This window comes from Haemaphysalis longicornis, unplaced genomic scaffold (genome assembly GCF_048455015.1).
Source record: "Haemaphysalis longicornis isolate Haplotype H1 unplaced genomic scaffold, Haemaphysalis longicornis Haplotype H1 scaffold_12, whole genome shotgun sequence".
Classification (NCBI taxonomy): domain Eukaryota; kingdom Metazoa; phylum Arthropoda; class Arachnida; order Ixodida; family Ixodidae; genus Haemaphysalis; species Haemaphysalis longicornis.
The window spans coordinates 82,727,202-82,747,275 of record NW_027526225.1 but is presented as its reverse complement, the minus strand read 5'-3'; the positions used below and the strand labels follow the sequence as shown (position 1 = coordinate 82,747,275).

The 20,074-nt window shown below is 49.4% G+C and overlaps 1 protein-coding gene across 4 annotated transcripts in view; it reads right to left on the bottom strand.

Annotated features, from left to right (window-relative positions):
* The window catches only part of LOC144162881 (uncharacterized), a 118,259-nt gene that overhangs the window by 22,657 nt on the left and 75,528 nt on the right, over positions 1-20,074 (bottom strand). The window lies entirely within an intron of this gene.

The window sequence follows — 20,074 nt, the reverse complement described above, 5'->3', positions numbered from 1 at the left end:
CCTTTTCGTCGCCTCGACAGTGTTGAAGTTAACTGCCTCGGTGCTACCCTTAAATCCTAGGGCTTCTGGAAGCCGAATAGTTCCCCCTTGAAAATTTGTATGGATACCCTCGCATTCTAACACTATGTGCCGCATACTTTCTGTTCCTTTTCCGCAGACCACGTATACCCCATCATTTACCACCGCGGTGTAAGTGCCGCCCTCTGGTGGGTATTCATCCCTTAACTGGAATGACAGCTAGCATGCAACTGTTGGGTATGCACCATTAGGCCTAGGCCTTTGAGGCCTTGTGACATTACCCGGCTTTGAGGCCTTGTGACATTACCCGCAGCTTGATGTGCAATGAGTACTTCTTCCAGTGGGTACCGGTTGGCGGTGTTACACCTCATACACTGTAAAGCGATTTACGCCATTAGGGGCGGCGTAGAAAAACACCTCAGCAAAAAAGAAAGGAAAACACCCTGTAAGGTGGTTTTGTCGCTTACAACACCCTTAAATCAAGAAAAATACTCAATAATGCATCATTTTAAAGGGGGTTTTATCATTCATTACACCCTTTCAAAGTGTTTTGTCGTTTGTTTTTTGATATGGTGTAAGGGTGTTAGTTAAGACAAAAGAGGGTGTAAATTTTACAGTGTAGCGTGGTTACACCCAAGTCATACCGCCAAATCATAGAGCCAACTCGTTCGAGTTACGTAGGCAGCAACAGGAACGGAACGAGAATGGGAATTCTGCATGCCCCTTATCGTACACATGTGCGCCTTCTTCTAAACCGCTGTCCGCAGTTTTCGCGCGTACGGCCCAGCGTTGGTGGCAGATTGCTATGTGAGGATATTGATACCCCTGATGGGAGAATGAAGAGATCGGGTGGACGTGCTGGATGCGTTACCGAAATCGTCACCATAGGGGATTTCGCATGGGCTGACCCCTTTTCGTTCGCTTTGATCATTTGAGAACCGCCGGAGTGAGAACGTATTTTATTACCCTCGATATTTTATTACCACCGCATTTTATTGCCCTCGATATGCTGGCGTCCCGACCTGGAGTCCCTGCCACCGAGGGGGCAGCGGACAAAATCGCCACAGGGCGCCTTGTGTACAGACTTACCTGCTATACACATTTCGTTGTTTTTTCTTCTTGCTTCTCTCTCTCTCTCTCTCTCTCTCTCTCTCTCTCTCTCTCTCTCTCTCTCTCTCTCTCTCTCTCTCTCTCTCTCTCTCTCTCTCTCTCTCTCTCTCTCTCTCTCTCTCTCTCTCTCTCTCTCTCTCTCTCTCTCTCTCTCTCTCTCTCTCTCTCTCTCTCTTTTCGTCTCTGCACGCTTCCGTTGCCGTCAGTCGTTGGCACGACTCTCAGACAAGCGGAATACAGTTCACCAGGGGAAAAGGCGTCCAGTGAGGAGAAATGTCCTCCGATGCAGGTGACAAACGGGCCAACCGAGAATTCTGTGACGACCCCAAAATAAAACTGACAGCGGCGGGAACGAATCCGTAAGAGGAGGGGACAAGTGCGAAGAAGGCACGGTGTCGGCTCCTGAGAAAAGTTCCCGGTGACAGGTGTACATGGCAGTCGAAAAATGGGACGTTTGAAAACGATGCCGGCACGGGGCCGTGAGCGAAAACGAGGAAAAGACCGTACCCAGCGAGTTATAAATTCGGATCAGTTTTGATGAACGCGCACACCCAGTGTCGACGTTTTCCCGACTCCCGGTCGAGCCAGCGACGTTTCCTGTCGCAACATCATCCAGGTCAGCTGGTTTTCCTCTATTTCTCCCTGCTCGCACGCACATAGACAGAGCTGAGAGAAGACGCAAAAAAAGCCCGGCAACCCACCTCCCCTCCCGCGCAAAATAGACAGAAATGCTTAAGCGTTGTCACGCTTTGAAGCGCGCAACGTCAGAACCGCGGCGACAGCACGAATCGCACACGCGCGGCCCGCAGTCCTTCGACTGGTCGAACGTGGAGTGAAGGAGGCGTGAGTGACGTCACCGCTCCAACCGGGCGATGAACGGCGCGCTGGCCAACGAGGTCACGGACGCCGTGTCCGTCGGCCTAAGGACAGACCCGGCCACTCGAATGAGCTCGCATTCCGATGCATAGCGCACGCTCGCGTCGTCTCCCGGAGTCGTTACACCACGCGGGACTCCTTGTGCACGTGGCAGCGGAACTGGCCCCTCTGCTTTTCAATTATGCAGGCGTCGCACTGACGCATGCACAATGCAGCGCTGGGTGTCATCACAGCAACGCCATTGGAATTCTAGCCCACCACGAACGACGAGTGTAACGCTGAAAGTGGGCGATCTGACATCGAGCTTCGTAACAGAGCGTTATACATAAAGCGCGTTCGAACACAAACGCCTCGTGGAACAGATCCTGTCTCGTAAAACGCGTCCTGAATCGCATCTTTACACGCATAACGAATAGGCCTCGCAAGCGCATTGGATATAAATGTCTCTATCTATGACCACCAATACCGAAGGCTGCGGCGAACACACGTACTAAACTTATCGTCAAGCTGACTTCAAGCCTTTCCCCTTCTGGTGTATTGATCGCTTGAGTGATAAGTGCAACCGATAAGGGTACTGCAACGTTGCTGTTATAAAAAAAAACGGTATCAGAAGAACTTCTTTTTGTTATGGCGTAGCACTGCATTCTTTTTGCAAAGCCGTGACCTGCCGTAAAGTACACAGCCTCACGTAAGTTGTTAAAGCGAGTCCGAACTTGATATCCTTATCTCCCAGCATGTCCCAGTGGGAGTAGCAGGCTCAGTGCTTGTGTCCTATTCACCCTTTCTTTCTTCAAACCTTGATAACATCTTAGCACGGTCGGGGCCGTGATGCGCAGTTAGGCGATCCTGTCGACTGCGCCAATTAAATGGGCGCTTGCACAGCCCAATAAAAAATGGCTGCTTGAAGGACGAAGAAATTGAAAAGGTCCATAGTCTGACCTCTTCTACTTTGGGTAAACCTTCCGCCCTGAGTCTCTCCCCCCGCGATGTGTTCTAGGTTTTGTTACGACCGAGCAAGAGTGTGGCCAGAAGGCGCCGGGAATAATCCATTTTATCCCGGCCGTGAATCTTCGGAGTCGACGGGAGTTCTCACGCCCTTATCGGGTGCCCACCTTCATGAATCGCACTGTCCAACCCAGGCCTGCTCATTCTTTTGCGCAGCGGGGACCGCCTACACACTGGGCCGACCTCCCTGTCGTTATTAAATTTTATCTCTATCAGCCCTTCCGAAGAGGCTCCATTCGCCGTACCCGCTCGTAAACCCGTTAGAAAACGCCGGGCCCAATCCGGCGATCGACACCTTGATCGGGACAGCGCCGGTTTCCTTGCAAGTTTACTGCGGCCCTGCACGCACAGCGTCCGCATATACTGCGAAGGAATGCGCTGGCCGCAATGCTTCGTATGCCGAGCCACGTGTGGTGCGTGTACTGCACGCTGGCTCCGCGTCTTGGCCACGAAACGTGGTTTCGTAATCGGTCAGTCCTACTGAGCCGATGCACCTTGCGCCCCCGAGGACACCAACCCCGGTGGCGGCGATGTTTCACTGGTGGAACTTCAGGTGAAGAGGTGTTACTCGGCCGGAGACTCTGCCGGCAAGCTATTGCGGACAAAATTGAGCCTCTCACACACAGACGCACAGGTACACAGAATAAATAAAACGGGGGTATGCTGCCCCCATGAAATTGCTAAGATTTGCGAACGCTGAAACATTTGCAGCTTAATGAAATTTTCCTCACGCCAAAATACGATTCCATAATTCCACGTGATCATCACAAGAGACCGGATTTTAGGCAAATGTCTATTTTTTTTTCTTTGAGCTCATATCACGCCATTTTTATACACGAGTATGAATTAGAAGTTAAGAAGGGCTTTTATGGTGCTTTCATAGAACCTATAAATGCCTGTTTTAGCGTTGTGCCTAAATGTGCCTATTTTCAAAATCAGCGCCTATATGAACATTATTTAGCTTCAAGTTTCGCTTTCGAGTGCTGTTTGAGATCGTGATTCGTGTTATGGAACAGCTATAGCGTTCACTGTTCGTAACTGTATTGGGTTCAACCTAGTCCGCTAGTTCAAGAAACTCCTGGAAAACCACCGCTAGCCGCAGTGGAATGGGACGCAGTGACAAGAGGCCCAATTTTGAATCCAGGTATCTGGAGGTGACGGTATAGTTGTTTCGTTTCCGCAATTTTCACAGTGATTCTTAGGCCACGTTGCGCGTTCTCTACAAACAGATTTCTTCAAACATGCGCAGTCGCATGCATCCTCGTTTCTAGAAGCGCACTCAAATCGAACTCTATTTTAAACGCAATGGATGAGCATAGAACACGGCATTCTTAGCAGATCATTCCTATACTGAAGAGCCAACGGCGAAACATCACCATGAAGCTACATTTCCTTACGCCTTAAAATGGACACTGCCGACGGGCTCTAAGACACGCTTTCTCACCAAAGAACTGTTCGGCCGCTAAACACCTTCTAAAAACGCTCTTTAAATGTGGGGAAGTGTGTTTCGCCATGTTTGGGACGTCTTCCCCGAAGAATTCGGATAATATCAATGTATATGAGAAAATTGCTAGAGTTATGCCTAGCAGCCCTCATATAAGAGCATGTTAATTGCTTGATAAATCGTCGTATCTCGAGTTTATTATTCGTGTCTGCTTTTGTTGTGTCACAATTAAATTGAGTCGGGCAGACATAAAGAAGCTTTTTTTTAAATCAGTCTTCCCAGCTCTCAAGAATTCTTTTTCATGCCGGTTTCATTTTATGCGACGCTCGCGTAAGTGACCGGGGCCAATCAACACGAATGTGAGCAGTACGCTTGTTGCATTCGGCCAATGGTTAGTCCAGAAGTTTTATGGTACAATTGAACGGCTATGTTCAACTGTTTGCGTCTTTGCGCCGTCAAAAACAATTTTGGTTTAGGTATCATAGATACCGGTCGCACACATCCTCGTTTGAAATTATTCACATATTAAGGTGCTTATATTTACGACGTTGGAGGCATAAAGCGTAGTTTTTGCCTACCTATTTTAACCGCCTAAAACGCGCTTTTTAATGCCTAAAAATCCAGTCTCTAGTCATCACATAGTCAAATTACATACGGTTGTTTTTTCTGCGGCCGCACATGCGCTTTCCCTTTCATATTTTTTTTTTATTTTCCCGTGGATTCTACCTCGTGTATTTTGTGTGTGGCAGTGAGACTTCGTTTCGGAACCTTTTTTTAGGCAAAGGTTATAAGAACAAAAGTGTCCATAGGCAGCCAGATGTTTTCTGCTGAATGAAGCCAATAGGGAGCGGGCACTTGTCTCGTCCGTGGTCTTCTTTTCTTTTAAGTGCGAATGCACTTTATAAGCGACCCTGAATTCCGTTGACCGCCGTCCGTCCACATGCGCGCGCTCCTCGTCTTCCTTGGCAACGGGGGGAGATGGCACATACTTACGTGGGGGATTGGCCAGGAATCTCCTCGTCTTCCTTGGCAACGGGGGGAGATGGGCGCGCGCTGCCTGGCCGCTGACATGGCACATACCCACGTGGGGGATTGGCCAGGAATCGGGCGTGAGAAGGGCTAATGCACCTGCTTAAAGGAGTACTGACACGAAATTTCAAAGCTGAGATCCGCTCTAGCAATCAAGTACAACGACAACACAAATAGGTGTCTGTGAATAAATGCATCTTTCTTTCTTTGTAGTTGTGTGTGTGTGTGTGTGATCTCTCTTTCGCGAACATTACCGAACCGCGCAAATTCAACTCGTGCATTCGCACTTTCACATTCTTCCCCTCGGGGAAATGCGGGGAAATTTTTCTTTCTTTCTTTCTTTCTTTCTTTCTTTCTTTCGTTCTTTCTTGCTTTTTCAACAACGCTCTTTACAGGATAACTCCTCCGTTCTTTTGCGTGCGTAGACCGAGAAAAAGCGCTCCCCTCATCCTCCCTTCGACACGCCCTCTCCCTTAGGCCACTTGTTCAACCCCGGCACTTCATATCTTAATTTGTAATGCCGTATACTGCCATTACAAAAGGTCTTCCCAGCAATGCATTTCCGTTTAGAAGTGAAGCCCACTTTAAGGAGGTCGGTGTAAACTTGGTTTTTCTAAGCTGAGTTTCCACACATTGCGGTGTGTACAGTGAAGCCCACTAATACAGAAAAATAGGAAAGGCTCCCCCGAATGCGGCGGAAGGAGATTACGAGACGACGATCGGGCGGCGGACGTCAAGGGTAAGCGCGATCCCCGTCGAGAACCCCAATACCGAGAGGAGGGAAACGCAAGACGTCGGCGCCGATACAATCCCGCTGAACCCTCCCCCAGCACGACGGCGCCGTTTGAGCTGATGTTTGTGGCCGACCAATAACAGACAAACTGCTCCCCAGCTCCTCCACAAGGTAAAATGGAACTGATTTTTTTTTTTTTGTGCTTGAGCGGAAAATGTACAACCATTGACGCCTTCATCCTGCTTCCCAAATTTTGCCAACGTTCGTATACGCAGCTAGAAAGGCACAAACAAAAATTCAGCAGAAATTCAGATAATATATCTACTAATGCGTAGCATTCTTATGCCGCTTGTCTTGAGTGTGAGTTTTTTTACAGTCAAAGTTTTTTGGTTTTTCTAAGTACTGTCGGACAAATTATCTCCACTTACGCTATTATAACGATTGCAGGTGAAACATTAGCGTAATCTGCATTATTGTGGAAATGCCATATGCGTTATACGTTTTGCCATCTTTCGTAATTTCTAAACATTTTTCTTATTCTTTCTTTCTCCAAAATTTCTCCCGACCAATTAGCTCAGCTTACGTTGTTATAACGATTACATTTGGAACTTTCGCGAAATCGGCATTATTGTGGAAATGCAGGGCGTTACACGGTTCGCCATTTTCCGTAATTGCTTTATATTTATCTTATTTGTTACGTTTTTCGAAATTTAATTCAACCGATTATCTCCGTTGACGCTACCATAAGGATTACAGGTGAAACTTTCACGAAATATGGATTATTATGGAAATGCAGGGCGTTACAGGTTTCGACATTTGACGTGATCTTCTTGTATTTATTTTATTTTTTAGTTTTTCAAAATTTCGTGCGACCAGTTATCTTTATTTACTCTACTATAGCGATTACAAGTGGAACTTCCTCGATATCTGCGTTACACGGTCCTAGCTGTGGGGGTACTCGGCAAAGAATGCTACGCATTAAAATCGAGAGGGGATGTGGACCTTGGGGACCTTGGAGCCCGAGTTTCTCATCTTGCTGCTTTCTCCCCAGCGATTTCACGCACTTCGATACAGTTAGAATAACTACACGCGTACCTTACTTACGCTCCGTTATGCTAGGAGTGCAGGCCCAGTTTAACGAGGCGCTCGTTGCGTGAATCTTTGGAAACGCGGCCAGCCTGCCCTCAGACGCTCCACAACAACAGCGCGTACGCGCCGCAGCTCGGCGGGGATCCTGTTCGCAAGGGCGCGCAGCGTTCGACCACAGGGCTGATTGAGCGATGCCCCTCGCGGTGCGGGCCTTCGCCGCAGCGGCGCAGCTCGGCGCATTCTCTGCGCTCTCGGGAAGCCCTTCACCTCTCGAGGGACGCCAAGTTTAGAAGCCCGCGCTGCTCGCGTGCATGTTAAGCGAGCCTCTTCAGGAAGGGGACCATCGTGGGAACAGCGCCGGGGAACGAGAGCACGTCACGAGGGCTGTACCGTGTGGGCGAAGACATACGCGTTGTTTATGAATCGCTATACACGCGCGCCAAAACGGCGTCGAGACAAACAGTGATTAGTATCCCGTGACTAAAGCAACAAAGAAAGCATCTAAGCGGTTCGTAGAGTTCGGTGTACCTGTGGAGATAATCGTGTTACTGTACACTAGAATGGTTGTGCCCAGTATCTTCGCCATGGTGGTCCCGGAAGCGCGTTTCCAAACCCTTCGCTGCACAGAGCACCCACGTGGCATGCGTTATTCCTTTGAGCGCCTGCTAAAAGGACCCCGCCGTTTGGGCTCTGTGGCACGTATGTAGTGTTGAGTACTGGCGCTGATTGCTTGGGTTCGAGCCCCAGCAGGTCTATCTCTGAGTTTTTGTTTTCATTGCTGAACTAACTTTTTTTCCGAATCCCAATCTATGTGGTGTTGTTAATAATAGTGATTTGGTATGTTTTAGGTCGCTTTAGATTTGGGGCGCAGCCAATGACGACGTTTAATTGCCGTTCTGCATCACGCGAACGCACATTTGACGTGGGTGCTTTGGAAATCGTTTGGAAATACGTGTCCCAGAAAATGTCTCTTTTAAGGGCGAAGCCCCTCAGGGTCTGGGGCTATTGGTGTCTCCTGTCGTCGTCGTCGTCGTAATCGTCGTTCGTCTCATGTAGTCAAGGTACTAAAACACTGGGAAATTCGTTTACGCCTCGCGCTATAACGCTTCGTGCTTCAAAGACAAGAGCCGTTTACAGCAAAGCTGTATACCCCCCAAAGGTTTCATCTCCGTGGGCGAAAACTCCGAGGCGCAAGAATACACTTATACACTGCATGTTTCTCCCGTCACCTGGTTTCACGTTAGTGTAGATGGCCCGGGATCTTATTTGTTACGAGTCACTTTATAACAGGCATGCTAAGTGCACTGCTGCAGCGTTGGCTCACGTGCCGCACGGCGATAGAGCGTTGTCTGCGAAAAATCGTGCAATATCAAAGACACAAATCAAGGCGAAATGAAAGAGAAAAAAAAATGCCGTCAGAAAGGGAAATTTCACGAATGCCAAGAACGCGAACGCCATATACGCGCTATATTCCTACATTTGACACTCGCAAGACAATCCTAGTTGGTCGCTCATATCCGGGTTAACCTCCCACGTTATGGTGTTTTTGGTATGGTGTAAGGGTGTTAGATATAAGCAAAAAGGGTGCAAATCATTTCACGGTGCCGCCGCCATGCGTTTAGCTCCACACTGCACCCACACGGAGCCGCACAGCCCATGGAGTGGCACCATGCGTGCGCTAGTGTGAGCGACGTTCAGTCCGCCCTTGCGCGATAGCAGCCGCAACTTTAAGAGCGGAGCTTTAGAGATGCCCGAGGGTTTGCTTCGTTTATCCGTCTAGTTTTTGTCTCGCGTCTATTTTAGTTTTCAGCTTTGTGTCTGCGTTTGTACGATGTTGGCCACGTTCAAAACAAATAAAGGCTATAACCGGTGTCCCCTGCATGCCGATACTAACATCTACTAGTGTCTGATCGAAAAAAAAAAAAAAAGAGGAGACGAGCTGTTACAGGACCCCGTTCAGCAGCGACTAATCCCGGCGGCTACGGGCACGACCCGGTTTTGGTATACCACTGCAGGCTCCTATTTTCGTTTTTTTATTATTTCAAATCTAAGCAGAGAGCCGATTGCAGCACAATCTTAATCCAGTGGCCATGTTTTTCAGGCACGCGAGGCATGGCCTTCGAGGAGGGCACGCTCCGGCACTACCGAGGGGGTTGTTCGGCTTGTTTCCGGAAGTCGTCCCTTTTCATGTCGAAAAAGAGATGCGAGCACGGAGGAAAGATTAAGAACACGAAATCCTCGCCGGACCTCACATGCAGGAGCCATTGGGAGGGAGTAGTTTCTCGTCCAGAAAACTACCGGATTTACTCGATGTGGCCAAGGCGTTGCGCTGCTGAGCACGAGGTCACGCGTTCGACTCCCGGCCGCGGCGGCCGCTTTTCTGATGGAGGCGAAAAGCAAAAAAACGCCCGCGAGTACGAGATTTCGACGCACGTTAAAGATCCCCAGGTTGTCAAAATTAATCCGGAGCCCTCCACTACGGCGCGCCTCATCGCCTGCGTTGCGTCGGTGCGTTAAACCCTACAATCAATCAATCGATTCTAAGCACCCCCTGTTTTCCACGATCGCGATGCCCAAACTGACGGGGGTGCTTAGATTCGAAAAACCTATATTACCGGCGCCCGCGCCACTTTTTTTCGCGGTCGTATCTCGACGAGACTGCCGCAAGTAACAGTGCTTTATTTGGCAAATATTAAAAAAAAAAAATAAGCACAGACAGTAAACCCACCGCTTACGTCCGGTACTCAGTCACCCTCACCACCATTCGAGTCTGTTGGGCAGCTTGTGCCGCCGCTATCAATATCCCACAGCAGGCCGTTTTCTGTTCAGTTGAAGTGGTTTGTAACTGAAAACTTCATAAATGTCTCGGCCACAACGTAAACTTGGGCTCACTTCCACGCGTCTCTGAAACCCCTTGCGATGGTCTCTTAGAAATGCGGGTGCTTAGATTCGCAAGTAATTTTTTTTTTCCATTTTTCCCTACTAAAAGTGGGGGAGGGTGCCTAGAATCGGGGGGTGCTTAGAATTGCAGAAATACGGTAGTAATATTAGCGCGTGGTTCTCCCTTTCATTCGCCTCTTTTTTTTTTTTTTTTTTTTTTTATGGAGGTACGGCGGCAGGCGACAGCACGCGAGTTATACGGTCGCACCATCGAGAACGACAAGATGGAGAATGAAGTTGACACCTTCACGGGCGCTGCCGCGCGCGGCAATGAGGCTGCGATCGCATGTACATCTTCGGACGCCCTCTTGCTAAATGGTTCGCGGAAGATCTCCAATACATATGGCCTAGCTGAAGAAGCCGATCTCATGGGTGTCCCGGGTGCTGTCCATTCCATCCGCGACCATTGTGACTCTCTTCCAGCCCGGAAATTTCGCATCATTACGGATTCTCACGTCGCCCTTACAGGATTGTACAGAATATTTTTACCTAATTATACGGCCGCGAATATACTATATGCCATTCGAGACTTTCAACTGGAAGGCATCGCCATACTCATCGTCTGGTCCCCGGGACACACGCCTGGGGCACATGGCAACCACGCGGCTCACCACGCCGCCCGGGAGAGACTTGACACACCTCCAGTGGCTTCCAGTGTCCCATTGCAACACCCACCACAACCAGACTGGAAACTTTACCTGCGGGAATTCAAGGCAGAGAGTCGCAAGAGGCTTCAAGATACCACCCCGGTGGGTGTACTGGGCCGGCTCAAGACGCTCACACGCTCGGGCGAGGTGGTAGCTAATAAGATTTACGCTAACACGGCCCTAACCCCTCATGTACTACATAAATGGACCCATGGAGCCAGCTCGCACATCCAACGCTTCCCGTATTGTGACGAGACGTGCATCCCTGACCTATACAATTTGATATGGCACTGTGCACACTTCAAGGCCGGTCGCGAGCCACTATTGGGCCTCGGTTCCCCACCCGCAGATGAAAAAGCGCATTTGCAACGCGTTCGAGAAGTCCTCTCAGCGCTAGAGAAAATTATTGAATACTCACTGACCTGTGGTCTCTACAGGTTGGGGGTGATAACCTGGACCGACTCCTGTCATAAACGTAGCACCTATATCTTCATGAAATCTATACGAACTATATCTTCACTGAACCAGAGACTTTAAAATTGCTATCCACCATTTCAAGTGATTGAACCATGAACAGTGTAATTTTTTTATTATTATTCCCTCCCTTCCTCCGTGTCCCTCTCCTTCTCCACCAGGGCATTCATGCCACCTCTGACAATAGAGGTATTCGTCCTCTTATGAAGGTAAATTCCTCTTGGAACGTGAGCATCAGATCCGGGGAAACGTCATCTGTCCGCCCTCCGTGCTACCGCTGTTCAGGGTCAAACACGGGGAAGCGCAATAAAAAAGGCGGGTAAAGAAGAACATACTATAGAGCGGGAGATGCAGCATGCAATCAGGGTCTGCATGCGTGCCTCGGTGCAGTCAAGGAGCAGCGGGCATACGACAGAAGGGCGGCGCGTCTTACTCAACAGGAAGAAGAAGTTACGGTTCAGGGCGCGCGCACGCGCGATCGAGAGAAGGAGGAAATAAAGTGAGGAATGAGACCAGAAATGTAATTCCCAAAAAAAGGTGGGATAAGAAAAAAAAAAAAACAGGCCCAGACGGCGGCTTGCTCGGGTACCCGGCCGGTGTCGTAGCGGACGACCCCTCGGCAAGGAGGAAGCGAAGTGCAGACGGAGACCGGCCGTTCGAAGCGGGCTGGGAAAATGGTCGCGTACACACACACTGCGCGACGGGCGTGTATCTTACTCCAGGAAGCACGGGACACCTGCAGAAATACGTCTGGCGGGGAACGAAACAACAAAAATACGGAGTGAGACAGCGAAGGGGGGACGGTGTACACACGTGGGCCTACACGAGGAAAGATGCAGGGAATTCGAAGCAGCAAGGACGTACTCTGCGCCCCCTTCTTTCTTTATCCCATTTTTCATCGCTCGTACAGCGGGAGCGTGTTCGCTTCCGCCCCGACAAGATTCCTCGCCGAAGGCTGCCGACAGCGCTCCTGAAAAAGTACGGTGCCTGTCGTTTGTACGTGGGTACGCGTTCATTGCTGCGACCATTTCATTTTTGCTGCTCCACCGGCAGCGGCGTACACGCCGTCGATGGTGCGTCGGCCTTCCGTACGGCCACCATAATGGTCCTGGTAAGAGGAACGCGCCCGTAATGGATACCGCATACGACGACTAGGCCGCTGCACGTGACGAGCGTGAGCCTGTCGGCACCGTTCTCGCAGGCGTCCTGGCAGAACTTTAGGAAAGACCCTGATACGTACAAGACCGCCGTCGGGTGCTGTCTGTGTGGTATGAGATGCAGAGGGCGGGGGCGACGCACCAGCGGCGGCGTCGGTGCTTTGTAAAGACCAGCACGCGTGACGGTGTTGAACGCCGGTGGTCGGTCGGTCGGTCAGTTGGGGTCCGGCACGAAGTCGCTGGCCTCAGCAGCACACCCCCGGCTTCCCGCCTCGCGATGCTGCTGTGTCCGCGTCGCTTCCCGCTCGGTTGGCCCGTCAGACATCATTAACGGCGAATTTCTGACTGATGCTGCTTGGGGTCATTTATTATGTCGGTTGAGTAGGTTTCGTTGCTGTTGTTTATATTCGTTTTCTCTCTTTACCGGCGGTTCGCTCGCACGATGTTCTATTAAAACAGTCAGTCAATTGACTTGAAGCCTGGTTTTAGATGCGAAGCATCTCATGCTCGGGTTTGTGTCCCTCCCTCGTTGTCCGCCGTCCGCACTCTACTGCGCATGCGCGTCTCTTCAGCCCCGTCAGCGTTTGGGCTGACGTCAGCGCAGTCCACTATACAAAGAAATAGTTAGGCGGCGCCCGGTTTCGATCCCACGACTCTCTGGCCGCAACGGGAGGTACGTGGCGCTCTTCCCACTGCGCTACAAACCGAGACGGGAGCATGTGCTACGAACGCGCGTTATGTCCGTCACACATTCAAACTACGTCAAGAAGCTACTGATACAACGAAGGCACGCGAAGCTGAACGTCAACGGAAACGACGAACTGAAAACCAATGGGAACTTCAGTCGACCCCATGGCTGCTTCGCATACTACTCAGGGTTCCCCTACGGGAAGATGGTGCAATTTTTTGTAAGCTGGCTTTTTCACATTGCGTGTTGTACAGTGAAGCCTAGTCACAGAGAGAGAGAGAGAGAGAGAGAGAGAGAGAGAGAGAGAGAAAAAGATAGGCGGCACTGGGCGCCAACGCGGCGGAAAGAGACCACCAACGACGATCAGGCCGCGAATTCCAAGTTTAGACGCGATGCCCGTCGGGACCCAGAATACAGCGAGACGAAAAACGCGAGGCGTCGGTATGGCTGCAATTCCGCTGGATGCTTCCAAGGGGCGGCGGCGCGCATTGAGTGGGAGTTTGTGGCCCACCAATAACCCGCAAACAGCTCGGCTGGTCGGCCACCTTCACAGAATGGGATGACACTAAGTTTCTGGAGAAATGTAACGTGCAATCTCCCCGCAAAAGTTATCCGGCCCCGGCGTTATCGCACTTGCGTAGAAACGGTGGCGCGGAAGTCTATCTGCGACGTTGAGTCGAAATAATTAGCTCGAGATGACCATTTCGGTTCGCGGATAATTAAAATACGGAGGAATTTTGCGAAAGCAATCAGAAAATAAAATTCCAATGAAATCTCTACGAAAGGAAGCCACGTGACGCGGAGCACCCTCGCCTGTAGTTGTGCCTCTTACCTGCCTTTCTCGTCTTTGAGAGCGGCTCTTTTGTTCTTTCCGCTGCAACCCTTATTAGAGGGATAGAGCGCGAGGAGGGGAGGGGACCATGACATCGAATTCCGAGCTGTAGTTCATGCACCTCAGAGATACATCACATTTTTAAACAATTGCTTCCCGATTTAACCCAAAACTGAATGCGCCTTCCTTATCAGCAGCTACTTGTTTTTTTAGGGGAGAAGACCCTTAAGGGCTCACACTGTCGGCGTCTCATGTCGTCGTCGTAATCGTCGTTTCATGTGGTCAAGGTACTAAAACACCAGGACACTCGTTTACGCCTCACGATAGAACGTAACGCGTACTGAAAACACACCGGTACAATCGTTTACGCCTCGAGCTGGAGCGCTTCGTAACGCGCACTAAAAAAACATCAGGACACTTCGTGCTTCAAAGACAAGAGACCTTTACAGCAAAGCTGTATACCTCTACCCCCAACGGCTTCATCTCCGTTGGCAAACACGCCAAGGCCCAAAGAATACACATACATTGCATGCTTCGCCCCTCCCCAGGTTTTACGTTAGTGGAGATGGCCCGGGATTTCTTTTCGCCACGAAAAACGAAAGAGACGGGGGATGATATTATGGGGAAAAAAAAGAAAAAAAAAGAAGAGATGAACTTCGTTATTGCTACAGTCTGCGCAACCACTCCGAAAGTCACTGTCGGGGATTCAGAGCATTTTTTCCCCTCCTAAATCCAGTGCTATAACGGAAACTAACGAGGGCGATGTCGTTGACCGGAAGCCACAAGCAGCAGCCCACCAAATAACAAGTATGACAGCGTGTATACGCCGCACGTGTGCTAGCCGTCTATGCGGCCGTCGGTTTCGCAGGGAGGACGCCAGAGCCACGGGGAGAGGCAGAAGAAAAAAAAAGAGTTATCCTTGATGGCGTCGCCACCGTAGCGTGAAGGTTGACGAGGTTTTGATCTCTCGTCGCAAGGGCGGCGAAATGGGCCGCCATTTCGCGAAGAAAAACGAGAAAGAAATGCACGGCCGGTGGAATTCAGGAAGATTCTTTGCTCGCGTTATGTGCTGCACGGTGAAGCCGTCTTGCTATGGTGCAGCTTTTAGCGCTCCTTCACAGAAACCCAGGAGCAACCGAACTCTGCTACAGGTGGCATCGTCAGTGGAACGCGCAGCAAGTCGTTCAGGAAAGGTCGACGTCCCACCCAATCCACGCCCTTTCCGCCTTAAAAAAAAAAAAAAAAAAAAAAAAAAAAACGCGTGCGCGCGCGTACCTGCGTTTCGAAAACTGGTACTTCCCAGTTCCCCGATACAGTAGGCTTTCGATAGACGGAACTTCAAGGGACCGAAACAATTAGTTCCATTTGACAGGAGTTCCGTTTACTGCGAGATATGTGCAATAGTGCATGCAAATTTATGTGCGTACACTCTCTTAAAACCATTTCATGGAACTCTAAGCACCAGAAGGTGAATTTAGCAGACAGTTTTTTCAGAAAGCAAGAAAACTGCAAAAGATTGAGGCACAACAATCACCAATTTTATCAGGCACCAATTACCGACTGCTCACTAAAAAAATGCATCTTTTTTGTTCTGCATATTCAGGATCAGGATCTTCAGCAGCTGATGCTCACGGCAATGGGTCCGACAAGAAGTTCCATTTTCGGTTCCGTTTACACAGTGACGGGGACATTTTAGTTCCGATTACCGAAAGTTTTTTTTTACGTTAACTGAATGCAATACCAACCAACTTACAGGCTGCTGTTTCGTTTAAGCGGCAATTCCGTTCAAGCGATTTCCGTTTATCGAGATTCTACTGTACTGTAGTCGCCTTTTGCCACCATCCAAGGACAGACAAACAGGCCACTTGCTCTTAGTTTCCAGTATATTACCCAACTGTTACCGATAGGCAGCACCGAGTTCTGAGAATATCTCGGTGCACACAGGCCTCCGTTAGAACTTGCGTAAGTTAGCATTTAATGCTGGAGCTGTAGATAGCTTGTGCACCCGGAGGAATTCCTCGATACTGCATCGTGCATACAATCGGGCTCAGGGAGTTTGTTCGGGGACTTAGCACTGGCTGTGTCCACAAACAGGAGTGGTGCCAGGGAGGTGTTTCTGTGTCAGAACACCCCATGAAATTTTCTGAGCGCTGCACACCCTTCTATCTCCTTTCGGCTCTTTTTTTTCTTTTGCTCAAGCTATTTTACACAACACATAGATATATCAAACTGTGGAAACGGAATTAAGAAGAGAAGGTCTATTAAAGGGGAAAAACGGCTAAGGTACTGTTTGGGAGCAGGCTCTCTCTTTCTTCTTATTTTTTTTTTTTCCGGCGGTGTATAACACTCCCCAAAAATTATTTCTGGCTACGCCACTGCCCGCTGAGGTTACGAGTGTTCCTTTAAAGAAATAAGTGGCATTATCTGAGAAAACAAACTGCTATTTCTAACTATTTCGTTTGTTTCTAAGGTGGTGACCGGACTAGCTTGGCGCGGGATTATGACTCACGAGGAAATGGCAACAAATGCTGGTAATTTCACACCATAATTGAGAGCCATGAAGTGATTCTAGCCGAGGTAGATTAAAAGCACAAGCAATCTTCTGTTATGGTAGCGTAATCAAGCGGCTTTCAGAGGGCACCAGATCTGCAGATCATCGAGTAAAAACCCGATTGTGAGATTTAAGCAGGAAACTAAGGAAAAAAAAAACTTGCACTAGAAAATGGCAGAGGAAACTTTCGGGTACGTCGAACGAAAACAGTAAAAGTCACGGTGCTTGCGACACCGAGGTTCTGGGAGTTACGAACGCTTCTTCTAGAGAAAGAAGGCAGGTTTAAACGAAAACTCCGGAGCGGATAAACAGAAAATGACTAACTACAAGCCCTATAGGGCATGGTGAATAGAAGAAGAGCGAGCTGGAATTCAATGAAGGCAGAGCGGGATGCCAGCGCATTGCTTTTTGCGGACACGAAAAAATCCACAGCTCCACCGCAAACACCCGCCCCTGGCACACACACTTATGCAAGAAACACTTGTGAGGTATTGGCCTAGAATAAATGGAGTTCACGCACCATGGTATACGTGTGCTATACTTTGGTATGGCCCCCGAAAAGCAATGTGCACAAGTGGCATCCCTGCGGTATCCCGGTGACACTACGGGAAGGCCACGTGCAGTTGCGAGTCCTGAAGAGTTGCGTGCCTACTAGGGCGACTACGGGGACAGGGAGGCAATGTGATCCACAGAATACCGCGTAAACAGCGACCAGAGAATCGAGCAGAAGGTGTGACGCCCCCAGGCGATAGTAGACGGTGACTCAAGTGTGGATGACTGCAATCCAGGCAAGAAGTGCTTCCTCCATTCCATGTTAGAGGAGTTTGAACTGCAGTGTAAGGATTCACATACACCAACCACTGTACATAGGTCGTGTATAAACTTAATATTTAGCATAGCATCTTTTGAAGATGTAGTCTCCATTACTGCAAACTAGACACGATTTGTTCTGTTCAGTTTATGCTAGATGAGCTTAGACTGCACTCCTATAATGATTAAAGAACATAGGTCACGTGCGGACTGATCTGTTTCAGGCACCGATACACCTCTGACTCGCAAGAGGACAATGACACCGACTGCGCGGATGTCTGCGCCGTACAAATAAAAGACAAAATTGTGGTGGCCAGTGGCCACTGTGTATACATCTGCAGGCACACGCAACCGTGAAACTGAGAAGTTTATGACCACGCACTTTGCATGGGTTACGGTGACTCTTCAGTAGAGGCCCGAATCTCGCACCCCCGTCGTTTCTGTTTCTCGCCTCCATCGAAAAGGGAAAAAGACACGCGACCCAGTCATTTCAGTGCGCAGCGCCTTGAAGACTGATACGGTACGCTCTAATTTTAACTGACATGTGCATATCCCACGATATGCAACGATGTGAAACGGTACGCGAGAGTCTGGTGGACGGCACAAAGGCATTGCGGCTCTGTTCGTTTACAGTGTCTTAATTTGATACCGAAAAAGAAAACAAAATAAACCAGGGCGGGGATGGTTCGCCTTTAACGTACGAACGCGGGGATGGTTCTCGCGGGAACAGCCGCGGTACGAAATTGCAGGAGTTTGCAAAGGCCCAGTGTATAGCGTATTTATCCGAATACGGTAAAAACTCGTTAATTCGAACTCGCTTTATTCGAACTTCCGGTTAATTCGAACTCATGCCCTGGTCCCGGCACAGCCCTGTATATTTCAATGGGGGGAAATTCCCGATAATTTGAACGCGTCGGTATCCAGAATAGTTAATTCGAACTATGATCCCCTGGTTTCCATCGCTCCACGCTGAAGAAGTTGGCCCACAGTGATTACAATGTGTTGCAAATCCAAACCAAATTACGTTTACCAGAGATGCAAAACAACGAAACAGAAAAACAACAGCGTGGCGCGCGCGCTAGGCTCCTGCAACAGCTTATCTCGGCTCTACAGAGGGCGCGGCGCCACCGGCGCCTGTGCTCCGGCGCATGCCATTGTTATTTACGGAGCATTATTTGCGAATTCACGTGCCACAAACGTGTAGTAGCGCCTAATTCGCGATAACGAGTCCAGAGGTGGCTCCTTGGTGTTCTTCCCGCGCAGAGTAGTGCGATTTCCATTCAGTCTAGCGTCCGCCCGCTAACTCAAACTCCGCTTAATTCGATCTATATGGTCTCATTCGAGTTCGAATTAAGCGAGGTTTTTTTTCCAAAATCCTTAGTCTCAAAGTCATACTCCGCCTTAGATTCGTAGCTCGGTATATATATATATATATATATATATATATATATATATATATATATATATATATATATATATATATATATATATATATATATATAGATGGCGATTTTTTTTTACTCTCCAAACTGCACCTTCGCCTTATACTCGTGACCGCCTTACAATCGAAGGAATACGGCATGTAACGGGAAAAACGGTGCTGGGAGCCGGTAACGGTAAGCGGGGTGTTCGGTGCTATCTCGTTTCGCTCGGCGCGTTCTGCAAACGAAGGCGAAGAGACGGCAGCCCCGTTCCACGACTTTCATCATACCCCCTGCGATCTCACACCACTTAGACGAGGACGAGGCACGGGAAGCCTGGCGTCTGCAGCCGCTTCGCGGGCACTGGGCCTTGACGGAGATGTGTGGATTTTGTTGGGGGTCGGCGTCCGCGCACGCAAGCCCCAACCAACGAGCACGAGCAGTGGTGAAGTCGGATGGGGTGCTCCACTCCAGAGCTTTTTGCTCCACTCGCTGTTCTCACTTGGCGTGTATCACACAAGGTTTGAGAGAGTTCGAAGTATGCGCAGGGGGGCACGCGAGGTGACGCAGTGGCCGCCTCCCAAAGAGCCCGTCAAAGTTCCCCGATGCATCCGGAAGTTAGCTGCGCGCTGACACGTTGGAGGGCCGAGTTGCATGAACCCGACAAGGAGAGAGCCGGACGGCGGGGTAATAAGGATGAGGGGAGGATTTGCAGGCAATTAGAAAAAAAACGCGAATTAACATTAATCTACAAAATCTGAATAGAAATCATGTTTAGTTTGAAGCTTTTTGCAGTTTTAAGAACTTTCTGGAACTGTGCAAAGAAAAAAGTGAAGACGTTATCTGGGCAATAGTGAGGATGGCGGATAATTCCAATTGGAAGCGATCTTTCTTGGTTTCTGCCTAGCTCCATTGAAGTCGAAACTGCCATGTCGGCCTTCAGTCAGGAAGGGACAAGGGGAGGGTGGGAAGGGGGGAGGCGTTCTGACGTGATGGGGGTGGCATAATACTGCCCCGCGGGCCGCAAGTTGCCGACCCCTGCCGTTAGGCATTCGAATTTTGATGCGAGACCACTTATATTGCCGCCTGAAATGTATTTCCAGCAGTGCATTTATGTAAGTCAGGGAAGCGCACTTCAAGGGGCTGGTTGTGTTTGTTCTTAAGAATACGCGGTGCATTATGAAGGTAGTATTTTTTAAGCGCTATGGTCGAAAAACCTTCAATCAGACCTCTTATACTCATTAAAGAAA